Source organism: Mycteria americana, chromosome 8 (assembly GCF_035582795.1).
Source record: "Mycteria americana isolate JAX WOST 10 ecotype Jacksonville Zoo and Gardens chromosome 8, USCA_MyAme_1.0, whole genome shotgun sequence".
NCBI lineage: Eukaryota > Metazoa > Chordata > Aves > Ciconiiformes > Ciconiidae > Mycteria > Mycteria americana.
The window spans coordinates 33,736,889-33,752,773 of record NC_134372.1 but is presented as its reverse complement, the minus strand read 5'-3'; the positions used below and the strand labels follow the sequence as shown (position 1 = coordinate 33,752,773).

Here is a 15,885-nt window from a genome sequence, read left to right as displayed (position 1 = left end):
GGCAGTATGTTCTTGCTCTTACTGAAAAATAAAGTAGCAGTTCTCTTTTTTTTAATAAGCGTAAGTCAGCTTGGATCCTGCTCGGCAGCCTGTTGTGAAAGTCATCACTTCTAATAGCATGGTGCCCCAGGGACTGCTGCAGGGCATTGACTGGCTCAGTACTGACTCAGAGCCTAAATTGTTGACACTGCTCATCTAGAAAATGATGCAATTATGACTCTCCTCCCTAGTCTGGGAAAGCATCTTGGATCTCCTCATTCACAGCTCCAGTTTTCAGGGATGGCCTGAGCCAGTCTGACTGGGGTGAGTCTTCCCTGCTTGCATATATTTATCGGTCCCTGTTCTTTAAATTCTTGAATATTTCCCGGAGATTATGGACTGGGTATAACTAAACTGTTAATGGCTTTTGTCAGGTGTTAAAATAGAGAATTACAGACTGCTCTGGCTACTTGTTTAGCAAAGGCATTGAGAAGTTTATTTTCCCCTGAGAAGTTGATCTTTTCTGTTGCTGGCTCTTGTCTAGTATCTCTCTGGGCTGTCCCTCGTCTCGGGGCACACATGGGAGCACAGTTTCTTCCCATGATGGCTGCAGCAGCACTTTCAGGTTAAGGAGCTCCTTCCTGCCCTTGCCTCCTTGTTCTGCCTCTGCTCCACAGCTGGCTGCTCTCAGCTGTGCCACCTGTGCTGCCCACAATCACTGACCCTGTCTGCCTCTTAGGCAAAAAGGAACAAAAACTAGGAGACACAAATGGTTATTTTTGAGCTGATCTGGCTGCCTGTGGGCCTAGAAACAGTGACATGCACATAATGAAAGAATGGTGTGGTGTGGTGACAAGATAGGAGCGAGTGGGGGTGAGGGAGAGGGGAAGAGGAGGAGAAACTCGTTAAGCAAATATTACTGGAGAAGTCCCTGTTGCAGAGCCATAGCCAAGACCTGTGGGTTTAGTTGTTTAAAATGAGCAGCAAAAGTTTCCTCTCTAGATTTCTGTTCATTAAATTAATTTACACTCTGTGTGTAGGGAGGGGGAGGGTGGTGAATTATGAATAAACATGCATTTGCTGTAGTAGATATCTGTATTTGAATACATCTGTGGTAGTGACACCTCTCACTTCACTCATAGGCCCTTCCCCCGTTATATTGGGGTTTGTTGGCTTGAGTAGTGAATTGTACTTTAGAAATAAGGAAGTGATGGTAATGATGCATGTGTCAGCTTGAACCATACGTAAAAAAGTAGTGGTTGTGTTACAACTGTGTGAAAGGAATGAAAGGAACGTCATGATTTCATCCACTGCTCTGTCTTGCCATTGCTCAGAGATACTGATTTCATTTGCTACTGAAAAAGCTGGCATTATTTCTCAGATCATCAAAACATAAATGAAAGATTCCTCCTCCTTTCTGTAACCTAATTTACAGCACTCATTCACTCTGGTGTTTTTGTAACTGTCATGTCTGTCAGTGGGAGTTGAAAGACTGACATTCTGCTATCCATAACATCATGCATTCTTATTTAATTATATATTTATTTTTTAAATATAATAATATTACACAATAACTTGATTATTATTTTATGTGATATTTAAAGCACATCATTGTGCTTCCTGCCACAGCTGAACAGACATTGTCCTCCAGGGATTGTATCAGTTTCTGGAAGTATGAGATTAAAGTCCAACAAGAGATTTAAGTGCCAATGAAGATGTTTACTGTAATGCATTGTTATAGTCCAAAATTATTTGTGTCTTATAAGCTTAGGACTACTGTATTCCTAAAATGTTTTGTGAGTATTCATTTATTTTGCTGGCACCTTTTGTGGGTGGATGATGGTATTAGGTCAGTTCCTTTGGGAGAGAAAAAGGGATACCACACACTCGGAGCCAGCCAGCCAGCAGGAAATCCTGTGGGAGAGCCAAAAGTTAGAAAATGGGTTTTGAGTTCTTTGCTTTAACCACAGTTGTCATCCTTCTCGTACAAGGGCTAAGGGCTTCAGAAGGTTTTGAGAATTTGTTATGTGCACAGGATGGAAAGATGGGATTACAGGCAAGAAAAATACCTCTGGAATTTATTATGTTTTAACCAGAGGATGTGGCTGTTGAAACAACTTTCTTGGGTTTTTGGCAATATTTGGATTTCAGGCCTGCTCTTAAACTGTGCTGAACAACTTCAGTGAAAGTTAAAAGTACTCAGAATTTTGAAAAGCGGGGAAATGGCTGTGACACTAATTAAATGAGTGATCTGTGCTTCCACAGGAGCTCCCTCATCTACCAGATAAGATTTGACCAGTGACATACCGAGTCTCGGTTCTCTTCCCAGATCTGCTCTTGAGGTGCTTTATGCCATGGGTTTTGCTTGGGCACTTTCCCTATGTGTAACTGTGTTTCTATGTAGAATGTGAAGTCTTTGAATCATGAATTGTCTTTTATGATTTTACTTTCCTAAAGTACCCGCAGGTCAGATCTTAGGGCTATGGCTTAAGTCCATTATTATTTGGAATTTTGTTGGTGTATAGTGTTCATAAAAACTTATTATTTCCTCCCCCAACATTAAAAGATAAACTCAGGGATCATATGGAATTTAGTTGTATATTTTAATTACATTTTCATTAAAGGATATTGCTTTTTGTCAGTTTTGAATGGTTACTTCCTAGATTGTAACTTCTGAATTTCTGTCACTTTTAATTTTTTTATCTCATTATGCCATTTGATCTGCTTATAGGTGAATAGTTGAAGCCCACTGTTGTATTATTAGTTTGCAACATTTTCACTCACCTTTGGTTGATCCTATAGGGTTTCAATTCTATAGTGCTTTTCACTCAGGATTGTTTTTGGTGTAAATCCCTGTTACTACCAACCGTGTCAAGGTACATTTGTAAACGAGACGGTAGTATGAATGTGCTGAGAGAAAGAGAGCTTCAGATAGACCCATACTGAGTTTTGGCAAACAGCTTCCACTGAGGCTGGAGAGCTGCAGCTGCGAGGGCAGAAACCATGTATTCTTTGAAACAGCCTTGTAGTAATGATGTTTCTGTTGTTGCATTTGCTTCTTAAAAAAAGTTGCAATTTTAGATGTAAAATGGTTTAAATATGAACTACTGTTTCCTAAGTTCTTAATTAACTTCTTGTACCCTAGAAAAACCCTAATTACTGAAACTGAAAACCATTCCAGCGGTGCTACATAACCTTTAGACCTGTCAGAGCAAGAAAGATTGTACCAGAACCTCTTGGAGACCTTCTTAGCAGTACTTTTAAGATTGGCTCTGCATGTGTGTATTCTTACTTCAAACTTCCCATGTTCAGGAAGTAGTTCCTGCATTAATTACATATTACTCCTAAGAGACTGGAAACCAGTCTTTGTGTAGAAATCTAGTTTTCTAGATGTATCCAGAGGAGGATGTCCTGTGAGTTTATAAGACAGTGGTAGGCAAGTTCAAATTCAGCAAGAGGTAAAATGAAGAAGGGAACTGAAGGCTGTTCAGTGAGTTGTAACAGGTACAGTGAGCACGGTCCTTCATGTTGTAGTTTAGGAATTTTAAAATCCCTTTTATGGGAGAAATCGATACACCCTCAACTCTTCTTGTGTTTTTCAGTGTAATTTTTAAGGTGGCACGGGAGAGGAAGTAGTGCCAGTTTTATCTAATATTGTTTGCTTTGTTCTGACTTTCTTTTTTGTTCCTGAGCTTTTATATTGTTTTTACAACAGTCTTGGACACTTCTGAGTAAAGTAAACTTTAAGCTAAGCATCAGTTCAATTTATATTTCCTTATACTATCATTTAGGATAACATGGAAGTGATTTTTAGAAGATCTGTGTTAGCCAGGCAGTAAAGTAGAAAGAACCATCTTAGTATTTGTAATAGTTTTAGTTTGATTTATAAATGATTGTTTATTTAAAAACAAGATAATATGAAATATATTTCAAACATTTCTGAAAAATATTGAGAGTTCTTAAATATGGACTATATGTAGCTGAGGGGGAAATAACTTTAGCAGTGTTATAAAATGGTGTCTGAAGGATCTGCCTGTTAAGATACAGTTGAAGTATAGCATGGTATTTTAATAATACAAATTACATTTTTATTTTAAAATACTTTTGTTCAGTTAAAATTATTGTAATGATATGTGTATTTTACAGATTTGATATAAAAGACTTCCAAACCTGTACTGGGTACACATGATGCCACTATATTTTGCCCAAAAAGATTTCAAGTGAATGTCCATATTTCAGTTCAGAATATTTATTAGTGAAGTCGTTCAAAAATGATACAAGAGATTTCCTGTAAAATATTTCACTTCTCAGTGTAAATGTGATTAATCTGAACTGAGTTAAGTTAGTTCTGCAATTGTGGATATTCAGGATGAGCATTCAAATTAGACTTCCAGCAGTATTGGTGTTGCTGTTATGCCTGCTAGCAGGGTAAACTCTTGAGACTCGTGGCAACTTTATAGTTTTAATACTTTAGTTAATAAATAAACTAAGTAGATAACCAGAAGCCCTTGGTGCATTGCAGTGTTTCTTTACAGAGGTTTGTGGAGGTGTCCACTGTCAGAAAGTCCACAGTCCACAGTCAGAAAGTCTGAGTAAGGATAGTGTGAACACTTTTGAAAATAGTAGTCAAAGCTGTCATCATTAATATTTTCTACTGATGTTTAAAAAATGAAGCTACTGGTCAGAATACAAAGTATCTCTCATAACTGGATCAAAAGAAAAAAGTGAAGGGGGCTGCTTTTTTGAAAAAGAAAAAAAAGAGTCAAACGAAAGTGATGTTTTGCTAACTGCTCTATAATTTCTATAACCGCAGTGAAATCTGGATTTCCACAGTTTATTTAATACGCTGGTGAATGGTCAGTGAACAGATGTCTTGAATAAAACTGGGAAGAATCAAACAATTTTGGAAGTCTTTACTCTAAACAAGTGTTAACATTTGGTGAAGTATGATAAATCTGGGATTTTGTAATACAAAAATAATCCATCCTTCCGTTCTGGAGTTTCTGTTATGTGAAATTTGTTGTTTCTTGAAACTAATGAAGTCTCCCTAAAATTAATCAAGAACTATTGTCATGTCCTTCTTTTCTTTATGCTCTAATACTCCAAACCTAAAACAAAGGAAAAATCTTGAAAATAGTAGTAGACAGAGGTGTTACTAAGGAGCAAAAGGAAGACCTTTTTTTAATACCATAGGGTTTTTTTTTCCACCTTTTAACAGTTCTAGCTTGATAAAGTTTAGATACTTTTTAGAAAATCCACAATAAAGCAGACCTGTGCTGCAGGTGCAGTATTGATCCACCAGCTCAATACTACGCAAATAACAATTTGGTAGGTGTGAAAAGCAACTGCTGTTATAGCAGCAAGGTGCAGTGCTCATAAAGTAACCGGTTAAATGTTCTTCAGTGAAAATGAAAATGGCCTGCAAGCTGTTGCTAGGGAAATAGGCGCCTGTGGTTAGTGTTGAATGCAGAGAGGTTTGTCTTGCAGATCAAAAAATGGCTCAAAGTACTTAGTCTGCGTATCACTTTATTTCCGGAAACTTGCTGCTTATCAGGAGACTGGTCTCTGTGCCTCTGAGGGGCTTCAGTTACCAATACAGACAGAATTTTTTTTTTTTCCCCTCCTCCCCTCCCCCCCTCCCCCCCCATTTTGATGTAAAGTATTTATCTCACTTGTTATCTTTGTTTATAAAGTCTGTATATGATAGGAAGTATACTATCCTCAGGACCTGATCTTGAGAACACTTCTGGGAGAGCAGCAGCTTGATCCCTCTGCAACTAAAGTGAATCTTGCATATAACTGTTTATCAGGGGCTCTGGTGAAAATTATGTTTTGAGGCATATCTTTAAAAAATAAAATAATTTAAAAAAAATCAGTGAAACTTTGTGAATTTGGCATAGTCCTTAATTTAATCCTCTAAAAGCTAATTAGATACATTGCACATATTAATTACTACAATTAAGCCCTTTCATAAACATGGAAAACAACAATTCTAGGTCCTTTAGCTCCTCTTCTAAAATCTCTGAAGAATGTTGTTTCTGCGATGATTTTAAAAACTGTCATGATATATTTTTCTAAAAGGCATTATGAAATTTCTGGGACACCCTAACTACTTGGGCATCCTCCTCATTTTCCCAACTGAATACCAGTAAACTGCTGTCTAGTATTGCTCTCCAGACAGTACTGGTCCATTTCAAAGGAACATGAGGCATCTCTCTGCTGATTACCAGGGACTCATCCTTAATACTGGATACATAATAAGGTGAAAGTAAAGAAGCATCTAATTTGGGCATTCCATATTGAACATGTAACAGAGGTTAAACAGAGTTGATTTTTTTTTCCTGCTTTTATACATGCACAGACACAGCAGATTTGTATCTGCCTTTTCAGATGAATGCTGTGAGATGTCTTATTGTTTTTTCCTCTCTCTCATCTATCTCTAAGGCTGCCAGAAGGCTTTGTCAGGATCTTGACCTTTTTCTTAAGAATCATCTCTGTTTTCCACCTAACTTTTATAAACACTGATGCCCATTGGCCATGGCTAGGTGGAGCTAAATCCTGGCCAAAAGGTAATGGGATTTGATCACAAGTATCTCAGGGCTTAGGTATGAACAGGACATTTAACCCCCTGTGACAGAATGGAGTGCCTGTTTTGAGTGGTGATTAAAGTAGTTTGTATATCCTAGCAAAAACTTAACAGAAAATTACTATAGGTTTATTTGAATTCTTTTTGCAATAAAGTAATTTGCATCCACTCTGATTTTGTGTCAGATTATTTGGCAGTTTCACTTGCCTTTCAGTTTCAAAAGTGGGTCTCTAGTAACAGAGCTTTGGGGTGAACAACAAAGTAGGTGTTGATTTGTTCCCTTCCCAGCAGAGCTATTTAACTTGTATCAGGTTTCCCACTGACATCTTAATTCCAATTTCCTGCTCTGAGCCTCTTCTTCTCTGGGTCATTGTTTCAACACTGCTGTATAACCATTTACTCCCCTTCTTGGTTCCTGTCCCTGGTGAGTGTGTAGTGGATTCCAGTAATGAATAGTGAACAACCATTGCCTCCTACCGGTGCCTGGCACTTTGCTGAGGTATTGAGGTATTCTTTGGCATCTTGTCACATTTAAACAGTTGTTCCCATAATGCATGTGAAGATGATAAAGTAGGAAGAGAGGAAGACAAAGCCAAGAGCTGTTATCTATGATATAGATTCCTCTATTAGAGAACGGGTGCGCTAAATTAGAGGATGATAACCTGACCATGTCTTCTGATCATCTGCCTACCTGGAGATAAAATTTTCTGTTCACGACATCCTAGGAATGTGCCTTTCTGCCCTTCTCATGCTCTGAGACAAGCAAACCTAGTGGGCAGAACCTCTTCATTTCCACACCAGCAGTAGATAAGCCTTTATCCAAAGCTGCAAGGTGCAGGGAGGGAAGGGGTTTTTTTTTTTTAGCTGGTTTTCCTGCCGTATTTTCATATTCGCTAATCTGTGATCCAAAATACCAAACAATATTTTACGCTGTTTTGAATTGTACATTGCTTTATTCAAGTTTTTCTTTTTGGGGTGTTTTTTTTAATTGCTGATATTTGATCTCGTGTGTAATAAAACTTACTGAAAAACTGAGGGCTTTCATTATCAAGAATGCTGTAAAAGTTAGTAAAACATTCTTCTCCCGTTTTTAGCAGAGTATCCCTTGCTGTCACACAGGCCTTGCTTGAAAAGCATTGGGATCAGTTAGCATAAAGATGATACCTCTCATCAGTCTTCAGCCTTCTTCTCAGATATTTCCATCTATCATTAAGTATTTCAATCAAGTTACATTCATGCTGCAGCTTGCCACAGTATAGTTAAGTTTTTTTTCTGCTATTGATTGTCTGGGTAAAAGGTTCATAATATGTGGAGATGGAGATTAAGTAGTATTTTCTTCCTTGAACTATGAGGGGAAGAAATAGAAGCATTGTTAATGCTTATAGTGGTCCTTGGAGTAAAGTTTCCTGGTCTTGTTGCAGGTTGGTGCGTGTGATATGTCAAAAGATTTAGTGTCAAGGATCATACCTGAGTGGGCTGCACTCACTCTACTGCAGGAATTTCAAAATGATCGAACAGACCATAGTGGAGTGGAGAAATACGACTTTTGCCAATGAATCCTGTGGCCTGTAATGGTAAGCAACAACAAGCATGTGTTTTTTAATCACTAGTCTCAGTAAGATTTAGGACCATAAAACCCCAGAGTAATCTGTTATGCACAGCTCAGCATTACAGTCCAGGTAAAAAGTGCTTTCTCAATGGCTGCACACAGCCCTGGGGATTGCTTAGATACTGATCAGCGATAACCTTCACTGGGGTAGTGGCTGTATACTTTGCTATTTTGGCAAGTTCTTCTGTGGACTTCATGTTGCTCTGAGGCAGTAACTGCATAGCTTTTTAGAAAAGTGACTTTTGCCATATCCTGAAGTTTTGCTGTGACTATCATTATTTCAGGTTTTTGATATTAACTAGTTCTGTTTTAATACTAGTTAGCTGGACTTAGTATCAGCAAATCCAAAGGATAAAGCTGCTTAAGGAGAATTTAGTTTAAAAGTGTCTGTTTCATTTTGGCTGTTGCCAGGTGAGATACCCATGTTTCCCATGGTGAGACAGTGCTTTACATGGTGCAGGTTTCCAGTTGCCTGTTGGTGTTGGGAACAGTAGGGCTGGCTGTCAAGCAAAGCTTTGAAAATGGTAAGATGAAAGATAAGATGAAATGAGAAGAATGATAGTGATTAGGTCTGTGTTCAGACATTGCATTATCTTAATAGACAATCAAAACTTAGGGTGGAAAAAAAAAAATCCTATGAGGCATGTTGGTTGTCTCTGGAAAGCTCTCACTGCTTCTGCATGGCTCGGCTCTTTCTGTGATCCAAGAGAGCTTACCCAGGCACTCATGAATGCTTGGCTCATGTGGCATGTCGTCTGGATCAATGAAAAATACGTATACAACTCCTAACAATTTTGAAGTGTGTGTTGCTATCAAGTGGGACTGAAAATACAAGGTTTCAGAGGCTTGCATCCCATTATCATTGTTTAATTTCAGAATGAGTCTGCAAAGGACCTTTCCTAAACCCAATGTTACATTTTGGAAAACTTTTTAAAAATAATTGTGTGTGTTTGACTGCTGTTGTGTCCTGAGGTAGGGTATGACTGTAGAAGCAACACTTCTGTTAGAAGTGTAGGTATGTCTCCTTGGTGGTGTTTTTAATACTTAACCTCCAAGGGAGGGAACTTCTTTATTGCAAATGTTAGTTTTAGTTTTCGGGTTTTTTGGCTGTGAAGTACACATGTGGTGGTGTAACAAATGTTGCGTGGTTGACATGTGAAGAAGTTTGAGGAACATTAAAATTCCCTTATAATAAATAGAATATAGAAACAAGATTTTTAAAACATGTCCTTGATAGGATTTACTCTTGTCATTAAGTAAAGGTGGGATTGGATTTAATCTGTAGCCTTCCCTTCCCCCTTGTTTTATAAATAGTATGAAGGCTTTGCTTTCTTAAACTTAAAGGGCATTTTATACCTTAGCAAAAATATTTGTACTGTAATATCACCCTGCAGTACACTGCTCCAGGTACTGAGGCACAATCGTGTTCTTTTCATTGTCAATCTCTTGGCCTTGGGCTGAGGTTTATTTCCAAAGTGAGATTGCCAGTGGGTCTGATTGCTTTGAGAGGAATACTAATCTGAAGAATGATACAGATGATACTGTTGAGTAAGCAGAAATTCAGATAGAAACAACCATTTTGGCCTTTGGCAGCAGACACAAGTGATGTTGTTCTTACATTATGGTTTACTCTTGCATTTTGGTTACGATGTTTGGTAAAATCGCTTTAAAAAAATACTTGGTTCTGTAATAGAACTCTGTACTGATAACAGTACAGTAAGAATATAGTGCTTATTTATGCTTTGAGCAGCTTTAAAGGTCGATTACTTACTATTCAGTGACACATTTTCAGTGTACATGTCAATATTAGTTCATCCGAAAAATTAGAGACTGGGGAAAAAAAAAGCCAAAGAAATCAAAGTTGTTGTTGATGTCAGGGCATTAGTTGAATTTCAGCTGCCTGTATGTATTTCTACTCACTTCAGTAGTGTGGAAGTATTGTAGATAGAGTTTTTTTATCTTTGAAACTCCTTCTCTGTTTTACTGAGTTTAGTTGGACTGAACCTAAATAGCAAGTGATTTCTTATCTTGCTCAGGACAGGTTTTATCTTCTTCCCGCCCATAGCGTGGCCCTTATCCCTTGCGATATTATGATTGCACCTGTTCTGTGCAAATACACTATTTACCCTAGAGGTGGGAAAGATGCATTTCTATGTTGAACTGTAACACTCCCCCTAAGTAACTAAGTGAGACAGGGAAAAAATAAGAGTAATGTGTGATGCCCATTACACTCCTGTTCACAGTGACTTTTTTGAAAAAAAATTTTTTTTTTTAACTTCTGTTGGCATATCTAGCCATAGTTAGAAGGGTCAAGTTACGTCCTTGTACTCTGGCTCTGTCACATCAGCAGTCTCTGCTTCTTGATTGCTTTAGGGAGATAGAAAAGTTGAGGCATATTTGAAATATTGCTATACAAATAAGAGAAATTTCATTCTAGATGTAATTAAGTAATGATATTGAGCTTAGGAAGTTTGCCAGTCTGAGAACTTTTGTTTGCCATATGCTTATAATTCTGTATCCCAAATGATAATGTCTGAAAAAAGCTTGTGACAGTTTAAAGATATCTTTCTTGAAGTGATTTTTTTCTTATCGGTAATTTCAATATAGGCTCAGTATTACCTAGTGTAATACATATTTCTCCTTAAAAAAAAAAATCTTCTGAAAATATCAGGGATTTTAATTTCTGCAAAAATCAGAGGTATTCTAGTAGAAATTATTGGGGCTTACACACACACTCCATCCCTATTCCTGTCTCTGTTGAAAACTCTATTTTTCCCCATAGTGTTCAAGGTAAATATTCTGTGTTTCAGGTTTTTTTTTCCTGCAGTTTATATAGCTTAATCTTGCAGGTTTTATTGCTATAAATAACTGCACAAGCATTCTGCTTTTGATATAATTAAACTGAAATTACACAATGAAAAGCTGTCCTGACTTCTGAGGCTGCTGTGTTCAAAGACATGAATTTTAAATAGGTCACTGAAAACTTAGTGCAAGTGGAATATTGACTTTTGTAGTGGTAAGTTCAATTTTAAACCAGCTAAAGTCAGAAAAATCTATCTGTAAGATGTGACAAGGAGTCTGGGAATCATGAAATAATCATGCACCTTGGACTTTGAAAGATGCAAAGCACAGTCCAGTTCCCTTCTGGTGTGATATATCTTTTTACACCCTGGAGTTTGCTGCTTATGAAAGCAGTATTATAAAAGGCATGGGGTTTTTTGTTTCTTTTTTCCCTGCTGAGCCAGACCCAACAGTTAATTATAAGGCTTAATAGATTTGTTGGTTGAACCATCATGTGTTTGCACAATAAACTACCTTAGAACAGTAGTAAATCCTCCCATGTAATTCAGTAGCACCAATCTGGTTATATGGATTCTCCTTTCTTTTTTACTAACTTAGTTTTGCAAGCTGGTCTTAAATTACAAATCTTCAGTTTTCTGAGCCATCTTCTGTCACCATTTCTCTGTCCTACCTGGATCTGTAGGGTAGAGATTTCTTTCTGTGACTGTAATCTCTTTCCTCAAAGCACATCCTGTAATAATAGCGGTCTTTAAAAATAAGCAACAAACTCCCCAACTCTAGAAGTATAAGTTCTTGGTATTCTTTTTCTTAGGCTGTGGACCCGTGAGAAGTGATGAGTCAATTTAACAACTCACTGCTGCCCTTGCTTTCCTACTTGTGGTTTGCCTTTCCTTTCCAAACACTGGGCCAGCTCTGGAGCTCATTTATACCTCTGCTACACTCCACCACCCTGACAGAGAAGTGACCTGCCAAAAATAGCTTTCCGTTGTTGTATTTGGTGAATAGGCTCCAAAGAGGGCCTGGTGGGTGCAGGAGCTGGGTGCCCAGGCAGGCAGGCCATGCAGCTGGCACAGGACAGGGGGTCTGAGTGCTTGAGACCTCCTTCTTTGGGTGGTCTGAGCCAGCTGTTGGGCTCAGGTATTTGTGAAAGCACAGCCTCTGTTATTTCACATCTTCCATTTCTACTAGTGACTGAAAAACTGTTCTCAAATTACACAGCTTGTTATTCCTATTTTAAAGGCTATCGTGGAACAAATGTCACAAGAAGAAGCAATCTACTGAAATAAGAATGTGAATAAAAAAAGTTCAGTTTCAACACTTTCTTTGCAGTATATTTATCACCATCATTGCCATGGCTTTCAATGTTCAAGGGCACAGCCTAGGTGATGTAGTGTCGTATTTTACCCTGATTGTTCTGACACATGGTGGGATTTCTTCTGCCTCCTGATTTTTTTCCAAATGACAGACTACTTTTTGTATTGATTTAGATTTTTTATGTAAATACAGTTTTGAGTGATGATGTGTTGAAGTGGGTATGCTCACTTTTTGTAAGAAAATAGAAGGTAAACATAAGTAAGATTTTTCTGTATTGCAGAAATTTCAGAAATTAAACGTAATTAAGGAAGGTGAAATTTCACAGGTAAACCTTCAAAATATAAAAGAAAGGTTTACCTTTGTAAAGAAACTTAACTGTGCAAGTACTATTTACCACTGCTAGCCGACAGATCATTAAAAACACATCTGTTCTCCATTTAATATTTTTGTATGAGCAGAAAAAGCTAAGGTGACTGCAGGCTATCATTTGAAAGCAAATTCTAAAAGGAAGAAGTGTTGTCTTTAACGTGAGTGGTATTTCCTGTGGTGACTGCAATGAAGTACGTTTAGATCGCTAACATTCATTTCCTAGACTGAATTAGTTGCGGAGTCCACTAGACTGGAGATTGTTTTTGCCTGAGATTCATAATTCATCTACTAATCTACTTCAATTATTCTGCTGGATGTTTATAGATTCCTGATTCCCTTTTAATATCTGCTAATGGGTTATTACGGTCAGCAATCATTCTTGTCATGGAAATTGCTAAAGTAATTTCAGAAACACTGTTGTCATTTGTGTGAAACAAAAGATGGAATGGAAATCAAAACTGTATCCTCTGTCTTTGGTGCTGTAGTAGTTAAAGATGGAAAAACTGGTTCTGCTTGCTTCTGTGCAGCAGTTATTGAGAGGAATAAGGCAGTGTATATCATTTCACTTGGTTCTTGCTATTAGGGTTTGTTTTAATATTTCATGGGTGAGACTGCTTTTTAGTAAACAGACAGCGTTAGGTGAGCAAGACTTGAGTCCTTGGCAAATTAACAGCTAAGTGAAAAAGTACTTTAAAAATTGTCCATGTGGTTACTGTGGATGTGTTTATGAACACATCAGAGTTTTGGAATGAAGAACAGAACTGCAATGTACTCTGATCCCATTCGGAAAGGCATTAACTTGGTCAGTAGCTGCTGTGAATAATTCTCCCAAGAGAGGGGAGAAAGGATGTGATCACTGCCCATCTGCGCATCCTGTTGCGTGAGTGAGAGTGGGCAGGAGGGTGCAGGTTTACCAGATCCACTCCCCAGCCTGTGACTGAGCTAGCACCTGAAAACTGTTCATGCTCTGCAAATATAGAGAATAAAGGAGGGCCATACCAAGAACTGTTTTGTTGTTATCAGTCTGAGTTTAGTATCGGGTAGCAAATCATTCCTTCTGTTGCTCCACCTTGCATTGCCGGGGGGAGAATGCTCTTTGTGGCAGAGTTCAAGAGAGAAGTCACAGTGATGAGTGGCTTTCTGCTCTGCTCTCTCAATGCCTTCAATGTTCTCCCATTTCTCCCTCCTCCATCTGCTGTCGCATTGCTCCTTGCAGACAATTGCTGGGGAGGAAGGTGCTGAAGTTACCCCAGGCATCAACACCCTTGGGCTGATGTGTGACCTGCAGTGCTTTAAAAAAAGAAAAAGAAAAAAACCAAAAGGCTCCAATGCAGTGTGCCTGAAACAAATGCACCTGCATGTTGTGGGGGAAAAATGATGTGTCTCTGCTGCTTACTTGACCTCTAGATGGAAAGTGGCTGACAAAGAGATAATTGGGACGGATGTGCATAGAAAAGCAGCTCTTACCTTTGGCTCTAAGCAAGCAGTGGGGACTAGGGACTTTCTGGAAGTGAGACAGTTGTCCAGACAGCAGGAAGGGTCAATGGAACTGAAACAAAGAGCTGCTGGATAGTGATCGCTAACAACTGCTGGTTGAAAGAGCTGGGGCTCAGGGGCAAGACCATTTAGTTATTACCAGGACAAAGACTCAAGCCAAACTTTTAATTTCAATATATTTTGAGAGGCATCTTGAGAAGCCTGGAGCTTCATGGCATTTGCCCATTCAGTATTGTTTCAGAGAAATAAAACTTTTGCAGCCAGAAGCTTCAACAGGCTTACAAAATGCAAGAATTTGATGTAATTCTATTTCAAGTTGATAGAAAAATTAACTTGATTTTTCCTGGCTGTTCAGTGCTTGCTTCATCTGTGCTGGTTGGAGTATGTGCAGGTAGGGCTGAATGAATTGCTGGGAGGCAAAAACCACCTCCATCTCACAAACATTTACATTATTTTACAGATGGTCACCTGACCAGAGAATGAAATTTGAGATGCTAACAAAATTATTTGGGTGACAGTTTGCTATTAGAATGGAAAATACAGTGCTGATGTGCCTTGGACAGTAGTAGTAGAAAGGAGTAAGAATGCTCTGTTTAGTAACTAGCCATATTATGAAAATATATTATGAAAATATGCCTACAAGGCAAATGTGTGGGGGTAAGGCTGTTACCTAGTGACACATTGCATATTGTTTATGACAAGGCTGGAGATGGGAAATGAGGGAAGTCCTTGCTGCTTTGGAGGCACAAGGAGTTGTGTTCTCACCCCATCAGCTGATTTGCCTCATCTGCCCTGAACTTTCTGCTTTACTTCAGTGAAGGGTTGGTCTGTGTGATGCATATTCCCACATTAGTTTTCCTTGTGAAGAGACTTGCTTTTGTAGCTACTTATCTTGAGCAAACTGCAAAAGAAAGAGGCTTCTCTGACTTTTGTAATATGACTTGTTAGTGTAGCCCATGATACCGTGTTTCAATTAGTTTTCTTTAAAACACTTGGTCTCTATAGGCTCTGTAGTACGGTCATGTCTATTCTGCAACTGTTGAGTCCAGGCCAATTCTTAAGAAAACATTGTGTATTGACACAAAGCACTGTGGACAGTTTTAACTAGCCTGGGAGAACAAAAGAGCTTCAGTGCAAGTCTAGTACCCTAAAGAAATGTTTGCTTTATTATTTTTTTTGGAACAAAATCCTATGGCTTTGTCAGTAAGAGACCGGAGAGGTTAGCAGTACTTGAAAAATCTTATCTATGGGAAGGAAAGCATACAGCAGTCAGAAATACCCAGATTTGTGGAAGATAGAAATGTTGTCTTTTTTGCTTGCAAGTGAAAGGTGGCTGTGTGTGTGCACCGGGTCTTGCCCAGTACTTAACTAGGTAAGTTTCTATTGCTGAATCTGATGAACACAACCTTGTTCCCAGTGGCTTGAAACAGAGTAGATTTGGAAGGCTGTAGCTGTTCTGATTCATGTTCTGGAAGGAATCCTATTGTCCAATTTTTTATGCCTATCACATGTCCAGTGTTTGTTCTTACATATTCATTAGGCAAATTTCTTTATCTGACCAAATGTTTTTCACATTAATTGGCATGCAGGTCGCTGTGGAGCTCACCCAGATCTGACTAAATTGCATTCGTTTGTTTGGTAGACATTTCTGTAGACTCTCAGTGCAGTTTCCAACCCATACTGCTGGGGTTGTTTCTTATATATACTAATCTGGTTGACAAATTATTCC

At 38.4% G+C, this 15,885-nt stretch overlaps 1 protein-coding gene across 4 annotated transcripts in view; it reads left to right on the top strand.

Annotated features, from left to right (window-relative positions):
* ADCY7 (adenylate cyclase 7) overlaps nt 1-15,885 on the top strand; it is a 68,203-nt gene that overhangs the window by 13,996 nt on the left and 38,322 nt on the right. For 2 of the 4 annotated variants that reach the window (XM_075510650.1, XM_075510646.1), the window contains one exon: nt 7,987-8,139. The gene's annotated coding sequence lies outside the window, so the exon portion shown is untranslated. Of the gene's footprint in view, nt 1-243; nt 304-2,244; nt 2,322-7,986; nt 8,140-15,885 lie in introns of those variants that run through there. The other 2 variants (XM_075510647.1, XM_075510648.1) reach the window with 2 other exon arrangements.